This window comes from Trichosurus vulpecula, chromosome 5 (assembly GCF_011100635.1).
Source record: "Trichosurus vulpecula isolate mTriVul1 chromosome 5, mTriVul1.pri, whole genome shotgun sequence".
Classification (NCBI taxonomy): domain Eukaryota; kingdom Metazoa; phylum Chordata; class Mammalia; order Diprotodontia; family Phalangeridae; genus Trichosurus; species Trichosurus vulpecula.
In genome coordinates, this window is record NC_050577.1 from 126,201,586 (window position 1) to 126,217,685 (window position 16,100).

Here is a 16,100-nt window from a genome sequence, read left to right on the forward strand (position 1 = left end):
TAAGCCACTAAGAGGTTAAATGATCTTCACTGTCATGCAGCCCAGTATGTCAGAGGCTGCCTTTCTATTCACTATGCATTCTATTTCACGACACTTCATAATCAACAGGCATGTGGGCATATGGGCCATTCTACTCATTTTACTGTATGGATGTGATATGCTCATTAGTTTGATGCAAAGTATGATTGCAATAGTCATCTGAATTGTTAAGTTACCAAAAGTACAGATACAACCTTGGTATGATAAAGTATTTGGCAAGTGAATTTAAAAAAAAAGCATTTTTACAAAAAAAACAACTGATCTTCAGCAGCAAGATAAAGCACTAAATGTTAATAATTATTTTTCCCAAGCCTTTTCTGAACTCAGAACCTAGAAGGGATTCAGCTGTCTATTTAAGCCATTTTAAGTGCTTCTCTCTAACCCAGGACTACTAGAGTCTATTAAAATATTTGCATCGCAAGTAGTAATTGAATTTTCTTTTCTTTCATGAGCTAACAGAGGAGTCTTGAGGTTCTAATAACACTCTGAAGACAACAATCCTGAATTTGAGATTGCTAATATTTGGTTTGCTTGCAAATGGTATAATGTTTGCATCACTAAAGATAAAATGAGAGAATTGGAGCATATTTTGGTCTGCTGGAGATTACATCAAAGAAATAAGATATTTGGGCTAGCAATCTGTGTGTAGCATAAATTGTCACCTCTCTTATTCTCCATTTTCATCTTTTGCCTCTTGGTCTTTTAGTCCCTCCTTAAATCATCATCCAGAAAAATATCACAATTAGTCAAATGAATCTAAATATAACATTTTGACAAAATGTGAGAGTTGGGTGTCACTTGTGGTCATCTGGGTCCAGGGATCCTCATCTTATGTATTAGTGATCTGAGTCATGGAGAGGTTAGGTGAGTAACCCAAGGTCACAGAGGCAATTAGGAATTGGAGAAGAATAGGAGCCAGAATTCAGGGCTTTTGATTTCCACTCCAGTGGTCTTTTCACCAGTTTGCTGCTATCTTTACATGTACTAAGGAATGTATGTTTATGTGTATATATCTGTGTGTTTAAGTTTCTCAGATGGATAATGAATGGATTCAGAATGGAAGTGAATAGCAGGAAGAGACTGGACTGCATCACACTGGAGAAATTGCACAATTGGGCAATAACAATTTGAAACTGTTTCCCCAGCAAAAGTTGATCTTTTTTTAACATCAATATTCTTCAAGTGCTGCTATCTGACTGCAAATTGACAAGCATCACAATTTCAGAAGAATTAAAATGACAATCCAAAGAAAAATTAAAATGACAAATAATTAAAAATAGAAATGCGGTAAGTATAAATACATCACAGTGTGTTTCAAGTGACCATTTGGTTATGGAAAATGCTGTAAAAGATATTATTAAGGATGTGGTAATAATAATAATAACAAAGATGATGGTGGTGGCTAACATTTGCAGAGTGTTTTACGTACTTTTTCTCATTTGATTATGTATGAACAGAAAGTGATTTAGCCTACACTCAGTGAGAACAAGAAAAAAAAAACTAGACAATGCAAGTTGCATGTTATTATCTCTGAAATATTAAAAGAAAAAACAAAGAAGTCTTCCAGCATGTAGAGCAGATATTCTTCCTATAGAGAGGGTTTATAAGAAAATAAGGACAAGAACAGCCCAATATGGGAAGCCAAGAAGAGACAACAGTTTAGAGTAGAAAAAGGAGCACACGCACACACACACACACACACACACACACACACACACACACACATAGAAAAATTCCAGATCTTTCCATGTATCAAAATACACTATATATCCACATTATGGTAATGAGAAATTTTAACATGTCAGTTTTTATCTTCCTCTCTTCTTTTTCAAGGTGCAAGCTGTTATCTCTGGTATGATTAATCAGCACAAGTTTCTCCTTTGCTCCAGGGGGGTACTAGCACTGCTTTTATTGTGGGTGCTGAGAAATAAGAAGTCTAACATTGTTTGATTCATAAAATAGTCAATTGGCTAGAAGTGGAAATTTCTGGATTGAACTTTTATTCTTTTAGGAATTAAGCATGGTAAAACAAGTATTTAATGAGTGATGAGGCCATGCTTTCTTAATTTCTGACTATTCAGCTTTCCCTCCCCTGCTTCCTAGCTTCCATTTACAAGCTCTCTTTCCCCATTCAAATATAAGATCTCTGAGGGTAGTAACTATTTTATTTGCTTGTATATATTTCCCTAGTGTTTAGCACAGTGTCTGGCACATAGTATCATTTAGTCAATGTTCCATCTTTCTTTCTCTTCCTTTCTTCCTTCCTTCCTTTCCATCCATCCAGGCCAACGTGGAATAATAAATAAAGGGAGTCAGGTAAATGTAGGTTAAAGTCTCACTTCTGACATGCTGGTCACTTAAGTGACCCAGAGCAAATCACTTCTCAGTGGCCCAGGCAATTCTCTAAAGTTATAAGTTACAGAGAAGACATGCATCTGCATTTGTAAAGAGGGTTCTTCACTGGATGATCCATATGTCAATGAAGTTACAGGTAAAATTTTTAAAAGCTATACATAGGGACATAGGGAATGATCATTCTAGGAAATAGTGAAGGAGTGAGGTTTCTAGCTTTCATTCTTTCTCATGCTATACCATTTTTAGGATCTTCTCAAGAGGTAAATATAGCTGCACAAGCAGAAGGAAGGAAGGAAGGAATGAAAGAAGGAAGGAAGGAAAAGACAAGGAACAAAACAAGAAAGGGAGGGAGGGAAGAAGGAAGGAAGGAAGGAAAGAAAGCAGGCAGGAAGAAAGGAACAAATGAAGGGAGAAAGAAGAAGGGAAAGAAAGAGGGAGAGAAAAGGAAGGAAAGAAGGAGGAAGGAAGAGAGAGACAGAGAGAGGAAGGAGGGAGGGAAGAAGGAATGGAATGAAGCAGGGAAAGGAGGAAGGAGGGAAGGAAGCATTTATTAAGCACCTAATCATTATATGCCAGGCACTGTGCTAAGCACTTCATGATTATTATTTCATTTGATCCTCACAACAATCCCATGATGTAGGTGTGTGTTGGTAATCAAAATGGGCTCCTTAGCACTTAGTTCAACAAGTGCCCTTGAAGAGTTTGGCCTTTGTTTCCTTTGATTAATTCGGTGTCTTTGATTGAGTCTTACTAGGTGCTAAGCCCCAGGCCCAAACCCCCTATTAGGTGTGGAACCTTAGTGGGTGCGGATTGGCAACTAACGTGGGGCCCAAGATGGGGCTAACTCCAGGGAGGGCCTAGTTTACATGTCTGGGAGAGCAGAGGCTTTTAGACCACGTGGGTTTAAGTCCGCCTCTCTGTGACGATTCTAGGTCACGTGGGTGAGTCCATGTGTGACTCACCCTTGACGCTGAAAAAGATATAAAAACCAAGGGTTGGCTGTTTGTTCCTTGGAGCTCTTTGGCGCAGCAGTGGTGGCGGGTGACTTCAGGCCAGCCCTTGTTCTGAGCTCCTGGGCTGGACCTAGATGTTGGTAACTATGGTATGGTATTGGGTCTGTCTATTAATGTTTGTACTTTGTTTGTAATTTGTTCTGAAGTTCAGGGTGCTGGATTTTTCCCCTGAACTAAGTGAATGCTGTCTGTATGCTGGATTAAAGTAAACTTGTCAATCCCACTAACCTTGCTTTCCTTATTAAAGCAGATCAAAAGAACCTGTGCTTTCCCAGCATGCAGGCAGCTTTCTGGGTGCTGGCTGTGGGTGGATCTTACACCCCCACAGAAGCTGCTAGCCGGATTGTTGAAACAAAATGTTATTATTATCCCCATTTTACAGGTGAAGAAACTGAGGCAGGCAGCGATAATGACGTCTAGAATTACACAAAGATTGTATTCAAACTCAAGTCTTCTTGACTCCAGGTCCAATGCTCTATACACAACAATGTCTAACTGTAATGGTAAAGAATAACTTGGCTGGAAATTTGCAGCTGTGATTGTCATGCACTGGCCAATTTTATGTTTTGTGAATTCATTAATTACACATATTTAAGGCTACCTGCTTTAGCAGTTCAGATTACCATGCTGATGAGCTAAAAGGTTGTTGATTCAGTGGATAAGCCACCTTATTTTACTTCATTACAAAGGCTCATCCTGTACTGCTTTTGCAAATATGAATCCTGGGTCACAAGGAGGACCAGATGAGAGAGTGTGGGTGGCTCCATGCAAATCTATTTCTACTTTTGGAAAGAAAAATAAAATAGCTCAAAATTCATGGCCTCCTGATGCCAGGACGTATTGATATCTTTGCATGTAACATATTACTATTCTTATTGTGTATCCTATTAATAATGCTTTATGATTTCCATAGGCATTGGTTTAATTTTTATTTACCATGTATTCTTTTGACTTTTTTTTTCTTGGAAAGATGATTTCTCCATGCATTCCTTTGGGAAAAAAAATCAGGTTTTCTTTCCAGCCTCATTTTCATTTCATATCCATCTTAACTATTTCATTCATGAAAGCTATACTTAAGACAAGGGCAACTGAGCAAATAAGTATCATGGAAATAAGAAAGTTATGAGGAGAAAGGAGCACTTGAGAAAACCATTGGTAGTATCATAATGTGATTATGAAATATGATAATAAACAATATGCTACAATTTCTCCTTATTGAAATGAATATTCTCAAAGACTGGATCTGAACAGGATGTTCTTCCTTTCCCTTTCTGTTGTTCTATGCTAAAATAGCACATTTTTCAAATTGACTAGGAGCAACAATGGCCTGAGCTAGACAATGTTTATGAGCGGAAAACTTTGCACACTATCTTTCCCAATCATGCCCCCTCTACCATACGCACCAAACTTTCTATCCAATGAAGATATCTTCATTGAGATCCCCAATAATACGATCCCTCCCACTTCATTGACTCTATTATTCTTTCCTTGCTATTATAGACTGCCACCTAGGGTCAAATGCAGGAGGAAACCAAAATGAAAATAACTGGGGGAATCAGGGGTAAGATTCTCTAATTTGTAATTGTTAGACAATTACAAATAGTGCAATGCCCCCAAATGCTGCAGGTAGTTATGGTTCCTTTCTCTCTCCAATAATTGTACTGTTGCCCTTTCCAAAACTCTGGGATTTCTTATCATTACTTTCTCTTCCAAGTAAAAGTGATTCTTATAAGTAGTATTAAGCACAACCTGATGGTCTTACCACTTTTACCATTTTGCCCTTGAGGCTATTTACTTTCCCCCCAAGACATCCCAATATAAGGAAATAGAAAGTACTTCAGTGCTCTCTCAGAAAAGACCCAACTCATCATATTTGTCTAGAGTCAGCTCCCAAATTCCCCTCAGGTGTTGGCTCTAAAGCCACCATTCTCTTGATTCAGATTTTGAGAAAATGAGGCCTTCCCAATTCACTGAGCATTTAACAAAGGAGATTTACTTTGTCCTTACACAGGAAGGATATGCAATAAGGATATAGCAGTACTTAGCTTCTCTGGATGAGACCCTCCTCACTCCCCACCCATCTCCCTCTGGAAATGTATCTGATCAGTCAATCATCAGGATATGGCAAGTCATATGGCCTCAGGCACCCATTAAGTTTGAGAGGTGTGATTAGGCAGGGCTGTGACCTTTTAGGCCCCCAAACAAGAAAACTGCATCAGGGAAGCTGGAAGGCAATCTGGTTGCACAGGGTAAGGAAAAAGTCTCCAGGAAGCCAGGGAAGCTGCCTCAAAAAATCACTGGTCCTGTCATACCCTAGTTCTTCCCTATTACTATTTGAGGGCGCCATGGTCCAATATGATTACAATTTTCATCTAATCCTTACACTCATCCCACACGTCAAATGTTTCGTCTATATTCATATCATTCCTCTTACATGTCAACAGACAGGCAAAAAAAATCTAATTATTCTTCTATATGATATCCCTTCAAAAACATGGTGGTTTTCATTTTCATTATCTACCCTAAATCTTCTGTTCTCTATGCTAAACATCACCACTTCCTTCAAATAATCCCTGTATGGCAAGATCTTGAAACTATGATCTCATTCATTCTCCTCTAAATATTCTCCAGTGTATATATTTCTCACTGAAATGTGGTGTTCAGAATTAGACATAATAGCTCAGATGTTATCTTTCCAGAGCAAAGTATGACTGATCTATCACCTACTTAGTTCTGGACACTTTACCTCTATTCATTCAGCCTAAGATCACTTTAGCATTCTTGGCTGCCATATTTAACTCATGATAAACTTGCAGTCTCCTAAAACACCCAAATCTTATTCAGAGAAATTTTTGACTTGCCAAGCCTCCCCATTTGTATTTGTGCATTGATTTGTTTAAACTCAAGTGGAGGATTTACATTAATACCTGTTGAATTTCTTCTAATTGGATTTAGCCTAACACTCTAGCATGCCAAGTGTTTTTCAGATACTGATTGTAATTTACCTTCTTTTCTATCCTTCATAACATTGTGTCATTTGCCATTTTTTAAACTCTCTACCACTGTCACTGATAAAAAATTGTATGGTATACAAATCAATAGTACACCTTGAGAATTCCCTTTAACTTGACATTGAAATACTAATGACAGGAAGATAGCAAGAATTTATTAAGAACATACTATGCTTTACAGACTGAGCTAACAGCTGAGTTATATGATGATGATATATCATGACTCCCATAGTTACATGTATCATCTTCTTACAAAGAAAGGCAGGGACATTGTGCGTACTTTAAAGGAGTCCACCTTCTAATGGCAGAGACAATATGCAAATAACTATGTACATACAAGATATTTATGGTAAAAAATGAAGGTGTGAACAATGTAAATGTAAGTTGAACTAAGATAGCCCCAGTAGTTGGAGAAACCAGAAAAATAATCCTGCAGAAGGTGGCATCTGGACTGAATCTTTTTTTAACATTATTTTTATTTATTTCAGTAAGAATTTTCCACAATTACATGTAAAACAATTTTTAACAATCATTTAAAAAAATTAAATTCCAAATTCTTTCCTTCCATCCTATTTCCCCCCCCCCTTTGAGAAGGCAACAATTTGATATCAATCATAAATGTACAGTCATGCAAAACATATTTCCATATTAGCCATGTTACAAAAGAAAACACACAAAAATAAAGCAAGAAAAAATTTAAAAGTATGCTTCTATATGAATTCAGAGTTCATCAATTCTCTCTCCCTGGATGTGGATACCATTTTTCACTGTGGTCCTTCATTGTTTTCATCAGAGTAGCTAAGTCTCTCACAAGTTATTATCCTTACAATATTGCTGTTACTGTGTACAATATGCTCCTGGTACTGCTCATTCCACTTCAAATGAGTCTTCCCAGGTTTTTCTAAACCATCCTGCTCATCATTTCTCATAGCACAATAGTATTCCATCAAATCATACACCTTGTTCAGTCATTCTTAAATTGATGACCATCCCCTCAATTTCCAATTCTTTGCCACTACAAAAGGAGCTGCCATAAATATTTTTGTACAAGTAGGCACTTTTCCCTTTTTTCAATCCTTTTGGGATATAGACCTAGTAGTGGTATTGCTGAGTCAAAGGGTATACCCAGTTTTATAGCTCTCTGAATAGAGTTCCAGATTGTTTTCCAGAATGGACTAGTTCATAACTCCAACAGTAGTGTATAAGCGTCCCAATTTTCCACATCCTCTCTAGTATTTCTCGTTTTGATTTTCTGTCATGTTAGCCAATCTGATAGTTGTAAAGTGGTACCTCAGAGTTGTTTTAATTTGCATTTCTCTAATCAGTAGTGATTTGGAGCATTTTTTTATGTGACTATTGACAGCTTTAATTTCTTCTTCTGAAAATTGTCTGTTCATATTCTTTGACCATTTATCAACTGGGGAATGGCTCTTATTTTTATAATTTTCCTGTAAAGATTTCCCCCTCAGTTTCCTGTTTTCCTTCTAATTTTGGCTATATTAGTTTTGTTTGTGCAAAAGCTTTTTCATTTCACATCATCAAAATTACCTATTTTACTTTCCAAGGTCCTTTCTATCTCTTATTTGGTCATAAACTCTCCTTATCCATAGATCTGCCTTCTTTTATCTGTCTTGCCTTTTGGCACACCCCTTTTTTCTTAACCCCTTCATTTCTTACTTCCCTGTTGGGGTAAGTCAGATTTCTATTACCAGTTGAATCCGTGTGTGTGTGTGTGTGTGTGCACGCGTGTGCATGTGTATTTTCCCTCTTTGAACTAATTTACATGTGAGTGAGGTTCAAGTGTTGCCTCCCTCCCATTTTCCCCTCCACTGTATAAGTTCTTTGTTGTACTTCTCTTTTACTTGAGATAATTCCCCCCATTTTTCTTCTCCTTTGTCCTCTCTTCCAGGGCATCTCTCTTTCTCACTTAGTCCATTTTTCCTTACATAATACCAATTAATTAATGGTTTCTTTTTAGCTGCTTGTAGTATTTTCTCTTTGACCTTAGGGCTCTGGAATTCATTATTAATATTCCTAGGAGTTTTCATTTTGGAATCTCTTTCAGGTGGTCATTGGTGGATCCTTTAACTTTTTATTTTACCCTCTAGTTCTAGGTTATCAGGGCAGTTTTCCTTGATAATTTCTTGAAATCTGATGTGTAGGCTCTTTTTATTAATGTTGGCTTTCAGGTATACCAATCATTATTAAATTATCTCTCTTCATTCTAAGTTTCAAGTCAGTTGTTTTTCTGGTGAGATATTTCATGTTTTCTTCAATTTTTCATTCTTTTGACATTGTTTTATTGTTTCTTGATGTCCCATGGAAGCATTAACTTCCACTCGTCTAATCCTAATTTTTAATTAATTATCTTCTTCATTGAGCTTTTGTACTTCTTTTTCCATTTGACCAATTCTTTTTAAGGAGTTATTTTTATCAGTGAATTTTGTACCTCTTTTTCACATTTTGCCAATTCTTTTTTTTAAGCTATTATTTTCTTCAGCATTTTTGTGCCTCTTTTACCAAGCTGTTAATTTTCTTTACATAATTTTATTCCTTTCCTCTCATTTCTTTACCTACGTTTTTCTCAACCACTCTTATTTGATTTTGAAATTTTTTTTTTTGCTCTTTCAGGAATTGTTGTGGGGTTTATGTTGAATTTACATTTTTCTTTGAAACTTTCCTCTTAGCTGTTTTGACTTCACTGTTTTCATCTGAGTTTCCATGTTGATCTTTCCTGTCACCATAGTACGTTTTATACTCAGGTTCTTTTTGTTGGTGTTGTTTGCTCATTCTTCCACCCTATTTCTTGATTTTGAACTTTATGTTAAAGTGGGGCTCTGTTCCTGGTTTTTGTTGGTGGCAGGGGTAGGGGTACTGTCTCAAGCTTTAGGCTGTTTTCAGAGCTAATCCGCTGGTTTTGAAAGTTTTGGGTGTTTCCAAGGTAGTGTGATCTGGGTGGAGGTGTGATTATTCTTCTCCTGTTTTGCACTCTGTTCCTTTCCCAGGAAGGGCCCCTGATCCCTTGGGATTGTAATTGATACTGCTTCTCAGGTCCTCTGCTTCCTTGAATCAGAAGGATACTATTCCGCAGAGTCCCTGATTCCTTGTGACCAAAAGCTATATTGCCCCTCTGGGCTTCTACTCCTTCTTGACAGAAAGTGCTCCTCTCTCACCTCCTAAACCCTCAGAAGTGGGTTTAGGAATGGAGTTGCCAGTGTGTGATTTTGTGTCCAGTACTAGAACAAGGATTCTGTAATCTCTTCATGACAAGTTGCCTAGTCCTCTTACTGTGTCTGGCTTGAGAGCCCCTAAAGTTGCTGCTGCTGCTTCTATGGCTCCCACTACTGGTGTTTCTTTCATGTGGACTCTGCACCAGCTTCCATGCCCATGTCACAGATCTCTCTTTCCAATTTCCTAAGTTTTGGGGGGTCTCACTCTGACCTTTTGTTGATTCTGCCACTCTAGAATTCAGTTTGAGGCATGATTTTAAATTTGTTTGGAAAGGAATGTTGGGAGAGCTTAGCTCAGTGCTTTCTCTACTCTACCATCTTGGCTCTGCCCCCAGAAGTTTATCCAAATTGAATTTTGAAGTAAGGTAAGAGGGAGAGATGGGGAAGGAGTACTTTGTATGCATGAGAGGTCTGGCCAATGAAAATGCAATCAGAGAATGGGGCATTATGTGTGAGGAACAGCAATTTGGCCAGGGTAGTTAGATTACAGAGTACATGAAGTAAAATTTAAGTAGTAAATTTAAATTTAAGAGTAAAATTCAAGAAAATTGGAAAAGGAGGAAGTGACCAGGTTGTGAAGGGCTTTAAATGCCATACAGAGAAGTTTGTATTTGATCCCAAACATAGCAGAGTTTATTGACTAAGGGAATGACATAATATTATTTACATTTTAGGAAAATCACTTCAGCAGCTGATTGGAGGATGGATTGGAATGGAGAGAGACTTGAGACAGGGAGACCAATTAGAAGGCTATTGTAATAGTTAAGGTGAGAGGTGATAGAGGTCTGTACTGGGGTGGTATATGATTGGAAAGAGGAGGATGTGTACAACAGATGGGATATATGGGAAGAATGAAAATGAAAATTCAAAGATGACACAAAGATTTTAAACCTAATGATGGGAAGACTTGTGGTACCCCCAACAGTAATAGGAAAGTTGGAAGGTGAACAGAATTCAGGAGGAATATAGCAAACTCTGCTTGTACATACTGAACTTGTGATGCCTATGAGACATATTGGACATCATGGAAGAATGACACTACTAAAACAGAAAACTATGGGGATCCCTCTGCCCAGGTCCTTTGAGGAGAAAATCTTAGCTCTAATCCCTTAGGAAGTTATCCAAGAGAAATCCTGGCTGGAAACTGTGCAAGGAAGCTTTCTGTCTGAGACTGTCCTAATGGATCTCGTTGTACTATAAAAAGGATCATGTTTAGGGGTGTGCTAGAGTTAACTTTAACCTTGCGTATTCAATTGTTAAATTTTCAGTGTGAGCATTTGTACTTCAAATATCTGCAATCACCACAAACCAGGGTTTAATTTACTGTTTTGTTGACTGTCTAGGTTTAATATAATGTTAGTAATGCAAAACAAATTTTAAAAGTTTGTGTGTCTACTTTTTTTTTCTGGAGAGCCTTGTGATTAAACTTTTACCAGCACATCCCTATATTTCTCTATAAACCTTGCCTGAGCTCAGCGGACATGTAATAGAGGGTTCAAGGAATGAAGTTATTACCAGATTGCAGCCCTGGTGACTGAAGGCTGATGGTGATGACGATGAAGATAATGATCATATATTAATATAACATAATATATTATTATTATCATTATTATTTCAACTGCTATTTATATAGTGCTTTAAGGTTCGCCAAGTGCTTTATATCCCTCATTTCATTTGAGTGTCACAATACACCTGGTTTTATTACTGTAGTGGGTTTTCAGGGAGACCTCCTCAGGCAGAGAGAAATGTTTGGAGACTACAGGGGTTCCTTAGAAATGCAGTTTGAAGGAAACAGTGTTGTCTTCTTTCCTCCTCGGAAGGGACTCTGGGACTATCAGGGAGCTGATGCTCAGTGATACATTTTGAACTGTGCAGTTCAGCACAGTTTGGATTGGATGTGGTAGCTGGGTGGTGCCATGGTACACAGAGCACTGAACCCAGAGTCAGTTCAAATCTGCCCTCAGACATTTACTACCTTTGTGACCGTGAGCAAGTTACTTAAACTGTCTGCCTTAATTCCTCAAACTGCAAAATGGTGATGATAATAGTACTTCACTGGGTTGTGAGGATCAAATGATATTTGTATAACTTTTAACGTAGTGCCTGATAAATAATAGGTTCTTAATAAATACTTATTTCCTCCTCCCTCCCTGTGATATTGTCAAGAGCAGCTGAATGAGAAGTGAATTCCATAGGGGATAGAGAGACTCTAGTAGAGAGAGGTTGAGAGGACATTGATCAGTCAGGCAACTAGCAGTTATTAAGCACTTACTATATGCTAAGGACTATGCTAACCACTGGAAATATAAGAAGTAGAAAGTCCCTGCCCTCAAGGAGCTTGCCCTCCAATAGGGGAAGATGACACATAAAAAGAAACTAAAAGGGGGGCAGGGTACAAGCTAAAAGGGACTCAGGGTACAGTAGAGTGGAGCTAGCAGAAAAATGAGATATAGTCTGGCTCCCTCCTTAAATGGAAGTTCTGGGAGGATCCAACCAATCAAAGGGAAGGCAAAAGGAGTGGAAAATACTTTCAATGGGTGGATGCTAGGGCCAGAGTGAGGCTTCAGGAAGAAGATCTAGGGCATAGTCTGGAAGACTGGAGAATAGTGAGGATATGGGAGGTGAGAGATCAGTCTCTATTGGAACAAGTTGGTGCTAATGTCCACCAATGTAGATGGAACAGCCGTAACAAAGCCTCAGTGATATCTGCTGTTTTCTCACCTTTCCACTCTCTTTGTTTCTTTCCAAGAGGACAGGTGTTTAAATTGGGAATTTTCTGTCCCATAAAGTTCTTTAATTGGAACTTAATGACTATCAAAATAGGCCTATTTTATATAAAGGATAGATTTTAATTGCTTTTGAGTTTTGTTTTTCCTTATTTGTATACAGAAAGGATACAACAGAGAGGAATAGTGTTTGGTATTCGTACAGAAATACAGAAGGTACCAAAGTTCCAGATCTGATCCAAAAATTCCAGCCTTTCTCCTGGCTGGGAGCTAACCTAAATCAAGAGATAATCTTATGGTTTTGACTATTACTAATTTGGAATAAAATTCCCAAAAGATAGCTATCTGGGAAAAGACTAGGCTGTTGAATCATGTTTCTTCCTTCACTCCTTTCTCTTTCCCATCACATGCAAAATACACACACACACACAGACACGTACACACATACACACAGAGACATATATACACACACAGAGACATATATGTGTATATTTGTATATATACATATACTCTCTGTAGGAATAGTGTTGAGAGCAGTGACCTACCCAAAGAAAACAGAAAATGTCTGACAGGTAACACCCACATTCCAAAAATGGGAGCCAGAGAAGGGAATAATCTCTTTACCTCCTACTGCCAAACCTATACACAGACAGGCACAGGAGGTTACATGACCATCAAAGTCAATTGGCCTAACTGAATAATGTATTTGCCTAATATATTTATGTACTATTATGTATCATAGCCACAAAGCTCCCCAGCAGATTATAGCCTCCTTGATGGTAAGAACTATGTCTAATCTAAACTTTCTGTTTTCCCAAATCCCTGACACAGTGCCAGTACATTGTAGTAGGCCCTAATCATTGATTCTTGATTGGATACTTTCCTGGAATGCTGTGCAACAATCTTCAATTTTTATCAGTTCCAAGGAGAAAGGGTAAGAAAGTGAGGCAATTCTGAGACTGGCAACTTCACATCATGACACTTTGCCTGACTTGTTCCTCAGTGTTCATCTGACCTAGCTTGGGTCAGGAAGGGAAATCTGAATTTGGACATATAATAATCATCTCAAAAATTTGACTGAAATCTTTATGGCTATGTAAAAATTATCCTAAAATCTTCCCAGGTAGCAATGAGAAATTTTAATGATGTTATTTTTAGTATAATTGTGAGAAATACAGAACAAAAAGGAGAATTTGGTGTAAAATAACTTGAAAATGAAGAAGAGCTGCTGCTTATGAGGATATTGTCCTTAAATTTCATAATCCTTCCTCTTAAGTAGTTAATGTTTTGCACATGAATGATATCCTTATGAGAGGTATTCAGGTACCATTTTTCCTAAGTACTATAGCTTTAGATAAATGCAGAAACTGAAGAAATAGAGCAATTAAGAAATTTGGTCATTCAAAACCAGTAGGGAAATGAAATTGCTAGAAATGAGACCTCTGTTGATGAAATTAAACTATTTTTATTCAGTCCAAAGTCTTTTCAAAATGTTTCATTAATTTTGTGATATGTCACTTTTGTAAGTTCTGAGCTATGCACTGCTTCTGCCTCACTCAACTCCCACCCCACTTCAACTTGTATAACCAAGAAAAACAAAGGCTATACCCCAACAGATATGCATGATAACATATGGAGCTGGAAAGACTGGGACAAAGGAATGATGGAATGAGGCAGTGGGGTAAAGAAATGCCAATGGTGAGAGAGAGAGAGAGAGAGAGAGAGAGAGAGAGAGAGAGAGAGAGAGAGAGAGAGAGAGAGAGAAGGCAAGGAGATATCAATTCAACAAGTATTTATTTACTGAGCACCAACTATGAGGAAAGTGCTATGCTAGAAGCTAGGGAGATGAAGAAAAAGTAAAGAAAGAAAAAGTTGGAGGGTAAGAGAAAATGATTGAGAAATGTTCCTTTGCCCTTCTCTTTCTTGTCATTGAACACTACTGAGTCTGGACAAAGTAGATAGCCTCGACTACAGCATAATATGGAGTTATAAAGATCAGCAGGAAGTTGGAGAGGCAGGGAAGAGAAGAGGGAGGAATACTCTAACACCCAACAATGTACAGCAGGGAACAGTGAGTAGGAGAGGAAGAACAAAAATAGCTAATAACCCAAAAGGAAATGAAGAGCTACATGGTGGGTATAAATAACCTATAGCATATTACCAGTGGCAACCTGAATATAGGAAGCTCCACAAAACACACTAAAAACATGTGTATATCACTGAATTCTGCCGTATAATGAGTGAAAGATCAAAGATAGCAAATCCAAACGTACCAATATCTTAAAATATGGAACACAAAGGCTAAAAGAAAGAGAACATGTGGAATTGATACTCTGTGGGAAATTTATGAAAAGACATAGGTAAGAATCTCACCAGATAAGAAGGTAGGGATTGGCTGCAATTTATACCAATGAAGGAGAAGAATTACATTACATAGTATTTTTTAATATATCAAAGTATTAGGGTAATTCAGGGGGACAAAATGGGAATTTGACCTGAGATACCTTGTCTGAACAATAACATTTCCTAAAAGAAGGTGAAGGTACCAGCAGAAACAGAATATGGTATACAGGATTCTTTTAACCCTGTTTTTTCTCATGAATGATACTCAAATTAATCAGTGACATTTTTTTTGTCCACTTTTATGCTCATTGAATGCTTACCTAACTCCTCCAAATACACTCTATATGTTCTGTCGATTAAATTTTGACACAATTTTAAACCTTATTTATTGATCTTTTGTTTTAATATCACTTTTATTTCCCTCTATGTATGTAATATATGGTACTTATGTCATATGTATATGTATGTGTGTGTGTATACGAGGTACAGATGACCATTTCTGTTCTTTCTGTTTGATAGTGGTAGTTATTATGCATATTTCTTTCCTGGTTCTGCTTAATTAACTTAGCATCAGTTCATATAAACTTTCTCATGTTTTAGAAATGAATATGTCCTTTCTGTCCTCCCTTTCTTTGAGCCGAACTTTCTATCCACCATGTTATGGTGCCTTCTTATTGGGTTTTAAAAATTCATTTGTCTATCTTTCTATTTATGTTCTCTGTCTCTGTCTCTCTCTCTGTTTCTGTCTCTGTGTCTGTCTCCCCACCCCCATCTTACTGTCTCCCCCGCCCCCCGGCCCCACCTTCTCTCTATATCTCTCCCCCTCCTCCCCCATGATGTCCCCGAAGCATCAGTGTATTTTTAAGCTCTTAAAACTTAAAATTATACTAAGATTTTTGGAACACCAAATACATATTTTAACACTGGATCTCCCTAACTTTCCCAGGTAAGAAGTTCAAGATCCTGCTTTGATTGTCAGGGGAGCTTTGACCTGCTTAATTTCCAACCTGAGCTGGTTCATCTCTCCTTAGTCAACGTTATGGCTTCTTCCTCCCAGGTGTATATTATAGTAATCCTGAACTTAGCGCTGATACCCGATTGTAGGTCCACTGCAGCTAAGAACTCCCCAGCTCAAGTGATCCACCAGCCTCAGCCTCCCTAGTAGCTGTTGTGTACCACAACACTTAGATATTTTTTGTTATTTGTTACAGTGCAATAATATTTCATTATAGTCATAATTTGTTTAGCCATTACCCAGTTGATAGATATCTATTTTGCTTTCAGTTCTTTGTTACCATAATTAGCCAATCAATAAACATTTATTAAACACCTACTGTGTGCCAAGCCCTAAGCTAAGCACTAGGGATATAAGAGGCAAAAGAT